General features: G+C 42.5%; 1 long non-coding RNA gene across 2 annotated transcripts in view; it reads right to left on the reverse strand.

Annotated features, from left to right (window-relative positions):
* Window positions 1-9,717, reverse strand: part of LOC121036678 (uncharacterized) — a 56,811-nt gene extending 47,094 nt beyond the window's left edge. Inside the window, exons 1-3 of one of the 2 annotated variants that reach the window (XR_005793433.1) lie at window positions 8,280-9,717; window positions 7,662-7,707; window positions 7,445-7,581 (exon numbers count right to left, since the gene is read on the reverse strand). This is a non-coding gene — a long non-coding RNA (uncharacterized LOC121036678). Of the gene's footprint in view, window positions 1-7,444 lie in introns of both variants that reach the window. The other variant, XR_005793432.1, reaches the window with a different exon arrangement.
* Between the last annotated feature and the right edge of the window lie 2,320 nt (window positions 9,718-12,037).

A 12,037-nucleotide genomic window follows, 5' to 3' on the forward strand; every position in this document is an offset into this window, starting at 1 on the left:
GAGCTACCGAATTTAGCCTTTGAGGCAAATCTCTGGATCACTGTTTATCAAGTGCCTACTGTATCCCAGATACCAGTGCACCAATCACCCAGCTTATCTCTCTGTTCCTGGGCACACCATCCCCTTTTCTTTTCTTTTTTTAAAATGTTTATTTATTTTGAGAGACAGAAAGAGAAAGAGAGCCCATGTGAACACACGAACTGGAGAGGGGCAGAGAGAGAGAGAGAGAGAGAGACAGAGAGAGAGAGAGAGATTCCCAAGCAGGCTTCGCACTGTCAGCGCAGAGCCCAATTTGGGTTCAATCCCGTGAACTGTGAGATCATGAACTGAGCCAAAATCAAGAGCCCGAGGCTCAAAGAACTGAGCCACTCAGGCGTCCCTCCCTTTTCTTTAGATATGACTCCACGCATGCTATTCCCTTCCCTCGCCTGGTCTAATCAATTCCTACCCATACTTCTAATCTCACCTTGGGGATCACATCCTTTGGGAAGCCTTTCCAGTTTGTATCCTGGAGGCCAAGGGGCTCCCTCCCTGCGACCCCCGCAGCTCTTGATTCACCCTGCCACTAGTGGGAATCAGAATATAGTGAAATGAATCTGTTTACATGTCTGCCTCCTCAGCCTTGGTGGGAGCTAGTGCCTAGCCTGAAAGAGGGTGGTTTTCATTAAATTTAGTACCTAAGTGTCTTTGAAAGGCACAGTTAGGTGCTGTGGGGCTGCGTGTGGGAGTGATGGTGATGTGGGAGGAAAGAAGTAGATAAATAAACAGTAAAGTACCTAATCCCTGCCCTCAAAAGAGGAGTAATCAGAAAAATTACAGGATGTCCAGTTAAATCAGAATTTCAGATAAGCAATAAACAATTCTTCATGTAACTTTTTAAATATATCTCATACAAATAGATTCAAATATTGCATGGTACATACATGAACTAAAAAAGCATTTATTTGAAATTCAAATTTAACTGGGCATCTTGCATGTTAACTTGTTAAATCTGGAAACCCTATTCAAAGGATTCATACTCCAGCTGCTGAAATAAGATGTGACCGCATGGGCCCTTAGCACTGCCAGGTTTAGCAAAGAACACAAGAGTGTTGCAATCTAGGTGCCTGGGTGGCTCAGTGGGTTAAGTGTCTTGATTTTGGCTCAGGTCATGATCTCACGGTTGGTGAGTTTGAGCCCTGTGAGGGGCTCTGTACTAACAGTGCAGAGCCTGCCAGGGATTCTCTCTCTCTCCCTTTCTCTATTCCTCTCTCCTTCTCTCACAAAATAAATAAACTTGGGGAAAAAAAAAAAAAAAGGCCATTTCAATTAAAAAAAAAAAAAAAAAAGAGTGGTGTGATCTGGGAGCGCTAGTGGAGGCCTTCCCTGCTTCAGTACAGAGGCTTCCCGCTAGCAGCCCTGGCTTCTCCCAGGCTGCCCAGCTTGCAGAAGAAGCACGGTGTGCTTCAAGCACCCTGCATTGAACGTAAACTCCTGGGCTTAAGTCACAGGCAGACCACTGACTGGGTGCATAGCTTTCAGAAAGTCACTGAACTTTTCTAAGTGTTGTTTTCCTTTCCCATAACTGAAAACCTCAGAATTGATTTTTAAAAGGGGAGTGGGTTCCTTTGATATACTTAGGGATTCATACAGGCCCTAGTCTGAGAAAAATTAGAATCTTCCTGTAGCTTCTCCACTGCCCCACCCTTTTCTGCCTCCCATTGCTGACAGACGCGGGCCCCAGGCATGAGCCAAAAAACTAATACTTATTTCATGGCTCATCCCTCAGAATCTTCTATATCAGGGGTCAGTAAGCTTTTTCTATAAAAGGCACTATGGTGAATATTTTAGGCTTTGCAGGCCATCTAATTTACAAATTATAAACTATTTTAGGCTTTTCAAGTTTCTGTTGCAACCACTCAACTCTTCCATTGTAGCATGAAAGCAGCCAAAGACAATATGTAAACAAACAAGTGTGGCTGTGTTCCAGTACAACTGTATTTATGGACACGAAACTGATTTCATATAATTTTTGTGTGTTGTGAAATATCCTTCTCCTTTTGATTTTTAAAACTCTAATAAAATTCTTACCTTGAGGACCGTAAAAAAACTGACAGCAGGCCAGATTTGGCCCTTGGCTATGGTTTGCCCACCCGTGTCCCATAAGACCAAATTGTTAATCTCTGATAAAGTCTTCACCCTGGAAGGCTGGTCTGTCTCCTACTATTTGTGCCCAAGAGTAGAGCTAGGAAAAGGGCTGGTGCTAAGTTCTTACACAGCCCTGGCCTCTGCCGTTAACTTGCAGTGTGAATCCAGGGAAATTATATCACTACTTCCTGTCTCATCCTTCATCTGTTGAAAAAAGGACCTAGGGTGAAGGGGCATTATATTTAGCAAGCTGCTAAACAAAGTGATTGGGAAATACAAATGAGGTCAAAAAGGACAGACACTTAGCAGGGATGGTCCAAGTGTTGAGTAATATTGAAAATAATATGGCAAGAGAAATAGAGAAATTAAATTGTTTTCCTTGTAAATTTTCCACGATGATTTTTTTACTTCATGGAAAGCAGAGTAATTTGTGAGGTCATTTTTCCTTCACACACAATTCACTTTCATGAAGTTTATTTAAAAAAAAAAAAAAAAAGGGGAGGGGGAATTTCTCTGAGAAACAGAGAAGTCCCAATGCCTGGCTGAGCCCAGAGGGAAGTATTTTCTCAGGAAGGCCATTTCTGTCCCTCCCCTCCCCCTTTCCTCCTATACTTCTTCCCATCCACATCTGGTATATCCCATTTTTCCTAGTTACAGAGAATCCCCATCTCTATTCCTTTTTCCTGCAAGACTGTGGTGCTAACAAATACCAGGTATATTGTAAAGCCAGAAACCCCCCAAAAAAACTACCATGCTTAGAGGCATCAGAAAGGTAAAAAAAATTAACAAAAATCCTTAAAACTTAAAGAGCACAAAGGGTCAGGTAAACAATGATATAAAACCCCAAGTATAGAGAAGAAGGTGCTTGTTTCAATAACCTGGGAATTTTTTGCTAGTGAGACATGGCAATCACCTTTAAATGACAAATCCTACGGAGTTTAGAAAAAAGGGCCTTGCAGGTGACATGAGGGGAAAAGATCAGGTTTTGATAAAAGTAGAAAGCATCCACCAGAATGGAATGATAATTAGAGATAATTATAGCCAAGTACGAGGGTGCCAGAATATGGTGTCTACCCAGCAAGTTACAGTAGGGTCGAACCTCCTTTTTAATCACTTTGAACTTGCCATTTTTATTTCTTGGCTGATGAATTGTTCACAGACAATCTTGGTGTATTTACAGAGTATTAAGTTCAACCAAGGTCAAAGACAGAGATACATTCTCCTTAGAGCCTCATTCCCTCTCAGATGTTTAAGTAAATGGCTTAAGAGAAGCCACCTGGAACACAAAAGGGAACACAAGAATTCAGGGTCTGGTCTTGCCCCTTTTGAGCCAAGTGAGTGAGCACCTAAACTTCCTTGAGCCTCGGTCTCTTCATCCACAGAATGGGGCTAATGCTTTGTTCTACTTACCACAGAGCCCTGTTGTGAAGCTCGGACAACACGATGCATAGAAAGGGCTCTGCAAATAATAAAAATAGAAGTGCTATTTATGATTATTGTGACTGAAGAAGGAGCCGTTGTTGAAATCAACGGCTAAGTTACTGAAGAGCCACTTTGGTTACTTGAACAGATGACTTACAAGGGTTAATAAGCACATGTCTTGGTCACCACTTAGGCCTGGTGAGTCAGAGCCCTGGAGCACGAGGCCCAGGTCATGGGCTCCATGAGACCTGCTCATCTGATTTGGACAGCAGAAGCTTCTAAGTTAAAGAAATCTGGGATTGAATCCCATCTTTACCCCTTACTCACCAGGCAAGTCCCTTATTCCATCCAAGCCTCAGTTTCCCTATCCCTAAAACTGGTACATTAATACTGCCTTGCAGGGTTGTTGTAGGTTCAGAGAGAACATACACAATCTCTAATACCTAGTAGGACATACTCTCTGTTCACCTAGGAACAAGTATTCGAAAGTGAAGAGGCAATCTCTTTAACCCTTACCAGCTATTTTGTAAATGCATGTGGAGATTGCTTATGTAGACAATCCTCTCAGATCTATCCCTGTTTCCTGAAAAACTTTTTTAAAAACTATGGTTCACTAATGATGGGATTTGCATCTCAAAATGACAGTACATTATAAACCGACTTCTTTCAGTTACTTTTCTCATTATAATATGGTCCCTGAGATATACCACAAAATTTTTTGGTAATTTGACCTAAATTGGCCATAAGGTTGCCCTGTGCTCAGAACTGCAGATCCTCACCACCGCCCAGACCTGCCCCTTTGCCACATTTCTATCTCACTTGCCCCTACATTCAACACAACACCCCAGCCAACTGGACATCTCGACTGTTTCCCAAAGCCACCCTCTGCCTGGAAAGCCTGTTACTATCTTACATCAGGCATCCTGGAAACCGACAGTGAGATGCTGAGATCTGCATGCAGGGCTTACTGGGGAGCTCTCAGGAAGCCCCTTGAGGGAGCAAGGGGTGCGGGACTGGGCAAAGGGGGAAGGTGAACCATGATGCGTCCACAACTCAGGCCTCAGTGGATCCCATCTGAAGCTCTGGAGCTGGGGTGGTCCTTCAGGATGTCAGAAATTATGTCAAGGTGCTGTGCCCTCCACCCCCCTTTGACCAGGCACCAGAGGTGAGCTTCCTCCCAGGAAGGAGGTATAACCTTTGGCAAAAGGCAGTTCTCAGAGAGGGATTCAGCTGAGATCCATCAGCAGCCAGCTCTCCTTGCAGCTGGGCGATGTGTGTCTGTCTCCTCCTGAAGGGGCATCTGGGCAGCACCTCACCACATCCACTACTGCAATTTCCAAACCACTGCCCAGCCCTTGAGGCCCATATGCACCACTGCCTCACCATGCAGCCCACTCTGCCCCTGTACTGCCTCCCTCTTCGAACCTGAGATGTGGCCACCAAACCAGGAGCCTCTTGCATTGCCACTGAGTTCAGAGTGCACAAAGCTCACAACATATACTTGGCACTACTTCTCAAAATTCCAGTGAATGTACAGAATGAGAAAGCTATACCCCTTAAGCACGGTGCAGTGATACACGTTCTTACAGTTACAATTTCCAAGACCTCAGCATATTTAATCATACTTAATACTTCTTAGTCTTGTTCCTCATTTTGTTTATAGGAAAGAAAATTTCATTGGTAATGATACAATCCTATTCTTACACAATATCCATTGGGGTTTTCATTTCCTTTATTTGCTGAATATTTTTTCTTTATAAAGTATTCTTTTGAAAATATAACAAGAAGTACTATATACTGAAAGGAAAAAGACTAGAGAAGCAGGGTCAAATTAGTAAGAAATCTCCCAACTTATACAAAATTACACAAAAGTATCAGCCATAAAGAAAATATGGTTGTAAAGAGAAACCAACGTGCCATAAGTGTATCTATCCAGCTCCCTTAAGAAGTGAAGAAATGGACTCCTGTCTGGTTCAGTGGGTAGAGCATGCGACTCTTGGAGACACAGAATCTGAAGCAGGCTCCAGGTTCCCAGATGTCAGCACAGAGCCCGACGTGGGGCTTGAACTCACAAACCGCAAGACCGTGACCCAAAGGAAGTCGGACGCTTAACCGACTGGGCCACCCAGGCGCCCAAGAGCGTGCGACTCTTGATCTCAGGGTTGTAAATCTGAGCCCCATGTTGGGCCTAGAGATTATTTTAAAAACAAATGACAGGGCGCCCGGGTGGCTCAGTCGGTTAAGCGTCCGACTTCAGCTCAGGTCACGATCTCGCGGTCCGTGAGTTCGAGCCCCATGTCGGGCTCTTGGCTGATGGCTCAGAGCCTGGAGCCTGCTTCTGATTCTGTGTCTCCCTCTCTCTCTGACCCTCCCCCGTTCATGCTCTGTCTCTCTCTGTCTCAAAAATAAATAAACGTTAAAAAAAAATTAAAAAAAAAAAGAAATGAAGATTAATGTCATATTAGTGTCATGATTTCACATATTGGAATACTTTATTGGATCAAAAACATGAAAATGGTTGCTTTGCAATAAATAGGTTACATGAATGAAAAAATCAATTAAAATGAATTAATGAAGCCAAATTCTTCTATCAAATGAAAGAGATATACGTGTGAAAGACATATACGTTTATGTTTATACCTGTTTATAAAAAAGTATAAATTATGTGCTTATATATTTTTATATGAATGTATATACAAATGTATATATGTGACCACATGCATGTGTTAGGGGAATACACACACATATATACGCTTCCCTAACAAATTATTATACAGGTGTTGTTTTTTGGAAAACTACCCCTGCACTCTGACAGACCATTGCAAACTGAAGGGTTAACATGTATCCAGCTCTGAGTCAACAGTATGGCCCTCTACATATGATCCCTGCATGCTTCCAGATCTACGACAAAACACCCTACACGGCACCAACCTTAGGTCCAGGCAAGTGGCCCAATCCCATCAGAGCACCTGTGCAAATGTTTCTAAGTCTTCCTCAGATGCCTGGGATCTCCCAGGGCTGGCTAGCAGTGCCATCCAGGTCTAACAGCCCCATCCCAGACCAGTGCCTGCAGGGGTGCTAGCCTCCACTTCTTTTCAGGGCACTCTCCAACCCTCTGTCCCAGGGTGGCTTCAATCAGATGCCCCAAGGAACCCCTGACCTCACACCTTTCGGTTTTCTGGGGCCTGTGGTCCAGATGTGTTCCAGGAGGTTAGCCTGGCAAACAGGTCCCCTCCCCCTCAATAGCCAGCATGCTGTTTCCTTGCATACGACTGGGCTGCCAGCGTGGGTGCTGGCATATTGACTTTGGGTGACTCACTCACATCGGACATAGGATTATTCAGGGCAATGGGTGAAGTAACCACTTTTGGACTTGAGCCTGGCATTTGTGGGCTTGTCAGTGTTCCCACTGCAGTGCTGCCTCCAATCTACAAAACCCCAGGGTAGCGGGGTGGCAGCGGGGGTCCTTCAACATCAGGACGCCCCACCCTCATTGCTGGCCTAAGGGTAGCCACTGTCCCCTGACACACTCCTCGCCACATGTCAGTCTACAGGAATGCCTGAGTCCCTCATCTCCTCCAAGGTTTTTGGAGACTGTTAACTGTATCACATACCCTTGTAACACATGTCCCCTTGTCTCTGATCAATGTGCTAACATTGCATTTTCTCATGTTGGCTTTTTTGTAGGTATGGAACCACTCTTCTGCTGGGCCCGCAGGACCCTCTCCCAATGTCAACACTGAAGGAGATCACTAGTCTGCAGCACCTGAGAGAAGACATACTTGAAGATGTGTTATTCTACATTTACGCTATGTAATTGCAAGCAGTCAATTTAACATGACCAAAAAAATAAATGACTGTTCCCACTTTTCTGCATTGTCCGGGTAAAACTCACCCTTGCGGTCATCGGCAAAGAAGCTTGGTTAATGATGCTTATGAGTCACTGGAGGCCCATATTCACGGGCAGCGCAAAGAGGATGAGGTGTCATGAGTACCGACCTGACCAGCACTGAACAGAGGACTGTGGGAGAGCTGAAGAGGTAAAATCAGTCCATACTGCTTTAATACCAACAGGCTCCAAAGAGTGTGGGGACTAATAATGTATTTCTTACCTTTTTCCCACAGTGGGAGATATGAAGTTAGCCAGGAATGGTGCATCTGACAAAAAGGAGAAGAGAGAGAAGGTCCCTGGACCTAAACAGGAAGAGCTAGTGCCCAGAGAGCATGAGGACCTTCACAGGTGCTGACTGGACACATAACAAACACAGAAGTAACACTTGTTCATCCATTATTCTAAATCTTCACTGATAAATTATTATACCTCACAGGGGTCCAGTGACTTTATGTTTTTTAATCAAAGTGTTTCTACAAACAGGGCCCTGCAAAAAAAATATATTTCTAGAGCCGTGTACAACATAGAGGTGGCCCTGATCCTATGAGTTTTTTTTTTTAATCACCCTGAAACCTAGAGATACTGAATTAACAATACCTTTCTCAAGCCTTTTTTTTTTTTTTAGCATAGCAAATCCTCTGAAGGCTTTCCAGATTGTGACCAGTATCAGTATGAGAGTCACTTGGTGACACTTTGTAGCAATAACGGAATGCCTTCTAATGGAATTCTGAAAAATAGATGGACTCAAAATCAAAATAAATGTTGAGACCAATAAGACCATTTCCCTTGACCCTTGTCAGTAATATTCCCCCATGCTCTTCATTCTTACCATTCTTACCTATGTTTGTTATCCACTATTTTAAGTGAAAATTCTATGATGGTTTTAAGTTTCAAATATACATAATTAATATTTGAAGACAACCTAGTATTGCACTGGCTCAGGATGCTCACTACATTGGACTCAGCTGCTTCATCTTCTTTTCTTCCTCTTACTTTGAAGAAGTTTAAAACCTAAACAGACCAATAAAAATGTTTCCTGATTTTCATAACCTCTGAGAAAAGACTCCCTCACTCTGTCTGGTCACCCATTCCAATACCTAACAATGTCCACACTGCTCCCACATGAGGAACTCATCCTTGATCTGATGAACATATCTCTCAACCAGGGTCCTAACCAGAGACATCCAATGGCCCCATCCTAGTCTACCCAGGCAAATACAACATTTTTTAAGGGGCAAGTAACTTTTCTACAAATACCATGCCTTAAATCCCTTTGAATTTACCTGCTACTTTCAAACATAGACTCAAAACATTTATTTCTTTTAAAATTTCATTCTTAGACATGCTGATAAATCTCTTCCCTCCAAGAACATTTAAGCCCCTTTGATTAACTCTGTGGTAAGCTATGAACATCAGCCCATTTCCTTTCTGGTATTTTTGTTTTGGTTTGTTTTTTTTACTCTTCCTCTAGTTGATTTTTTTTCCTATTTGATATCGAGCTCTCCTGGTTTTAGCCCATGTGAAAGAAACATATCCTTTAACCTCATATCTGTTGTAGGGTTTGCTTGACAAATTCTTCTCAATGCCTACATGGTAGAAAAATAAAGTTCCACTATGCCAGCTTGGAAGTCCAACTCCACTGTGGTAACACACTACCACTGAGCCCTCTTTCCCACTCCTTAAAACTGCAGAAGAACATGTTTCCCCTTTGACCTCCCCAACCTAATGCCCAATGGCTTTAGAGGCTTTGACATCTAGAGATGAGACACAAAAGCTAGAATACAGTGATTCACATTTGTAGCAGTATTGAAATTTACATGTTAAAAATGGAGCTTTTTATTCACTATAAATGAACTTAAATTTGTTCACAAACTGATCGTGGAAAACTTAACTTTGACAATCAAGGTGAGCTTAGTCATGGGTTCATTCTGGTCTCCTTAGGACAGGATCATCATCATTTCAGGATGTTTCCATCCCTTTCTTTTATTGTATCCCTTATGGGGTGATCCACGTCAGGGGAAGGGGCTTTTGAAACTTCCTGATATTAGGCCAAGGTCATTAGTAGGTGTGATATTCAAAATATTTAACAAGCAATAGGGTACAGGCACCAACCAATCACCAGAATAGGCACCAAGTGACACAAGTGATAGGGCCTTGCTGGTGAGTACCAGATGATGTCAACCCTGTCCATCAGCATCCATCCAACACTGATTTCTAGTGGAACTTGTTCTATGACCTTGTGACCTACCACTATGGCATCCATGGTTGAAAAACCTGCATCCGGGGCGCCTGGGTGGCGCAGTCGGTTAAGCGTCCAACTTCAGCCAGGTCACGATCTCGCGGTCCGTGAGTTCGAGCCCCGCGTCGGGCTCTGGGCTGATGGCTCAGAGCCTGGAGCCTGTTTCCGATTCTGTGTCTCCCTCTCTCTCTGCCCCTCCCCCGTTCATGCTCTGTCTCTCTCTGTCCCAAAAAATAAATAAATGTTGAAAAAAAATTTAAAAAAAAAAAAGAAAAATCTGCATCCTACTGCTCTGTTCTCAGGTTGATGGGTCTTTGAAGGTCACACAGATGACTCCAGAGACTTTGGGTTATTTGACATCTAGACATGAGAAAGGAAAATCAGACTGCAGTGACTCACTTGTAGCCATTACGAATTTTGTGTGTTAAAAAATGGTAAATGTAAATGGCCACACTCATCTCAGGGGAATGGGGATTTTTGAATCTGGCATCTCTAGGGGCTGCAGGCTTTTTGGGGTGCTACTTAAGACTTTCTCTGCCTAGACCTTCCTGTCACCTTTTATACTTTGCTACTGCAAAACCATGCTGGAATGGACTTACCTACAAGAAATGCTTTCTTTCTCTTGACCTTCATCAGGAATCAAGGTACAGGGCCCCAAATCTATCCTATCCTATCCTATCCTATCTTATCCTACCCTATCCTATCCTATCCCATCCTATCCTCAGGTTCCCCAAAGGCTCTGTAGGAGGGAAGCAGAGCACTAAAAACTTGCTTCAGCTCCTCATTAGCCTCTAACTTCTGTTTTTCCCCCTGGGTACCTGCTGCTCAAACCTGATCTCTTTTGGGCAGCAAAATACTCATGTGGTTTGGTATAAACTCTGGGCATTGAAATTTCCAAAATCTTAAGCTTTCCAGCTCAGGCTTTTATACTAATAGTCTCAGCTTTCAAAAAATATTCTCTCTTTGAGAACTTTAAAAAATAAGTTCAGAAACTCAATTGATTTTTTGGGATCAGCTATTTTAGCCTTCTCCTAAAGTAATAAATTCCACGGAAACAATGGGTGGAAGGCTGCAAAGAAGTAAGGAAATTGTGAAAAAAAAGAAAACATATACACACACCTGTCATTATCTCCAAACTGTATATTTTGCATACATTTTGGGAGAGGTTCTTTCGGTATCCAAGACAGAAACCCAGAGGCCCACAAAATAATTTATGTGGATAAAAAACAACCAATCCTTTACAGTTTGTTGTAATTAAGATGTGCATACCAATAGTTACTCAATAAGATGTGAAGATATTTAAAATGTAAAACATCTTCATTATGGAAATTCTACTCCATTTAATACACTACGTGTTCAATAACCTCAACTCAAGAAAAATTCAAGATGGTACTCTTTTTGTCCCTCTGCTTTCTTTCCCCAAAGAAAATATTTCAAGAGCCCACACTCCTCACATATGTATCATCATATTCTAAAAGCCCTCTCTCTCTCTCTCTCTCTCTATATATATATATATATATGTACGTATATATATATATATATATGTATACATATATGTGTGTATGTATATATGTATACATATATATATGTATGTATATATACATATATATGTATGTATATATACATATATATACATATATATGTAATAAATATTCTGTCCCTGAGGGAAAATTGAAAACAATGTTCAGTTTCCTAGTTAACACAGGCATTAGCATGGGTCTTCCTTATAGTCAGGTAGATACAACATATCATCCTGGCAGTAAAAGTGGAATCTCCAAAGAGGAGAAGGAGGAGGAAACCAAAGGGTACTTATTTTTGTAAAGTAGTTCACAGGTTACAATAAACTCTTCCTTTGATCTTGTTTGACCCTGAAAACAACCTATGCAGTAGTTGAGGCCGATAATATTATCATTCGTATTTTAAAGTTAATGAAACTGATGCTCTGGAAGATTATGTCTTGTGCAAGGTCACATAGCTAACAAGTGATGAGCTAGGACAAATACAAATCTAGGTATTCCGATTTTGAAAATATATAAAAGGTATACCTTCCCCTATACAAGCTGACACGAGAAGAAATGTCACATGAAAAGAAGTGAGAAAACTGGAGAGGGAAGAGTGATCTTAACTGACTATAATTAAAATATCTAGAGGGAGAGAGGGAAGATGGCGGCGGAGGACGCTGGGCTCACCGCGCTTCCTGCTGATCACTTAGATTCCACCTACACCTGCCTAAATAACCCAGAAAACCACCAGAGGATTAGCAGAATGGAGTCGCCAGAGCCAAGCGCAGACGAGAGGCCCACGGAAGAGGATAGGAAGGGCGGTGAGGCGGTGCACGCTCCACGGACTGGCGGGAG

Source organism: Herpailurus yagouaroundi, unplaced genomic scaffold (assembly GCF_014898765.1).
Source record: "Herpailurus yagouaroundi ecotype Mexico unplaced genomic scaffold, PumYag 163, whole genome shotgun sequence".
In the NCBI taxonomy this organism is placed as follows: Eukaryota; Metazoa; Chordata; class Mammalia; order Carnivora; family Felidae; genus Herpailurus; species Herpailurus yagouaroundi.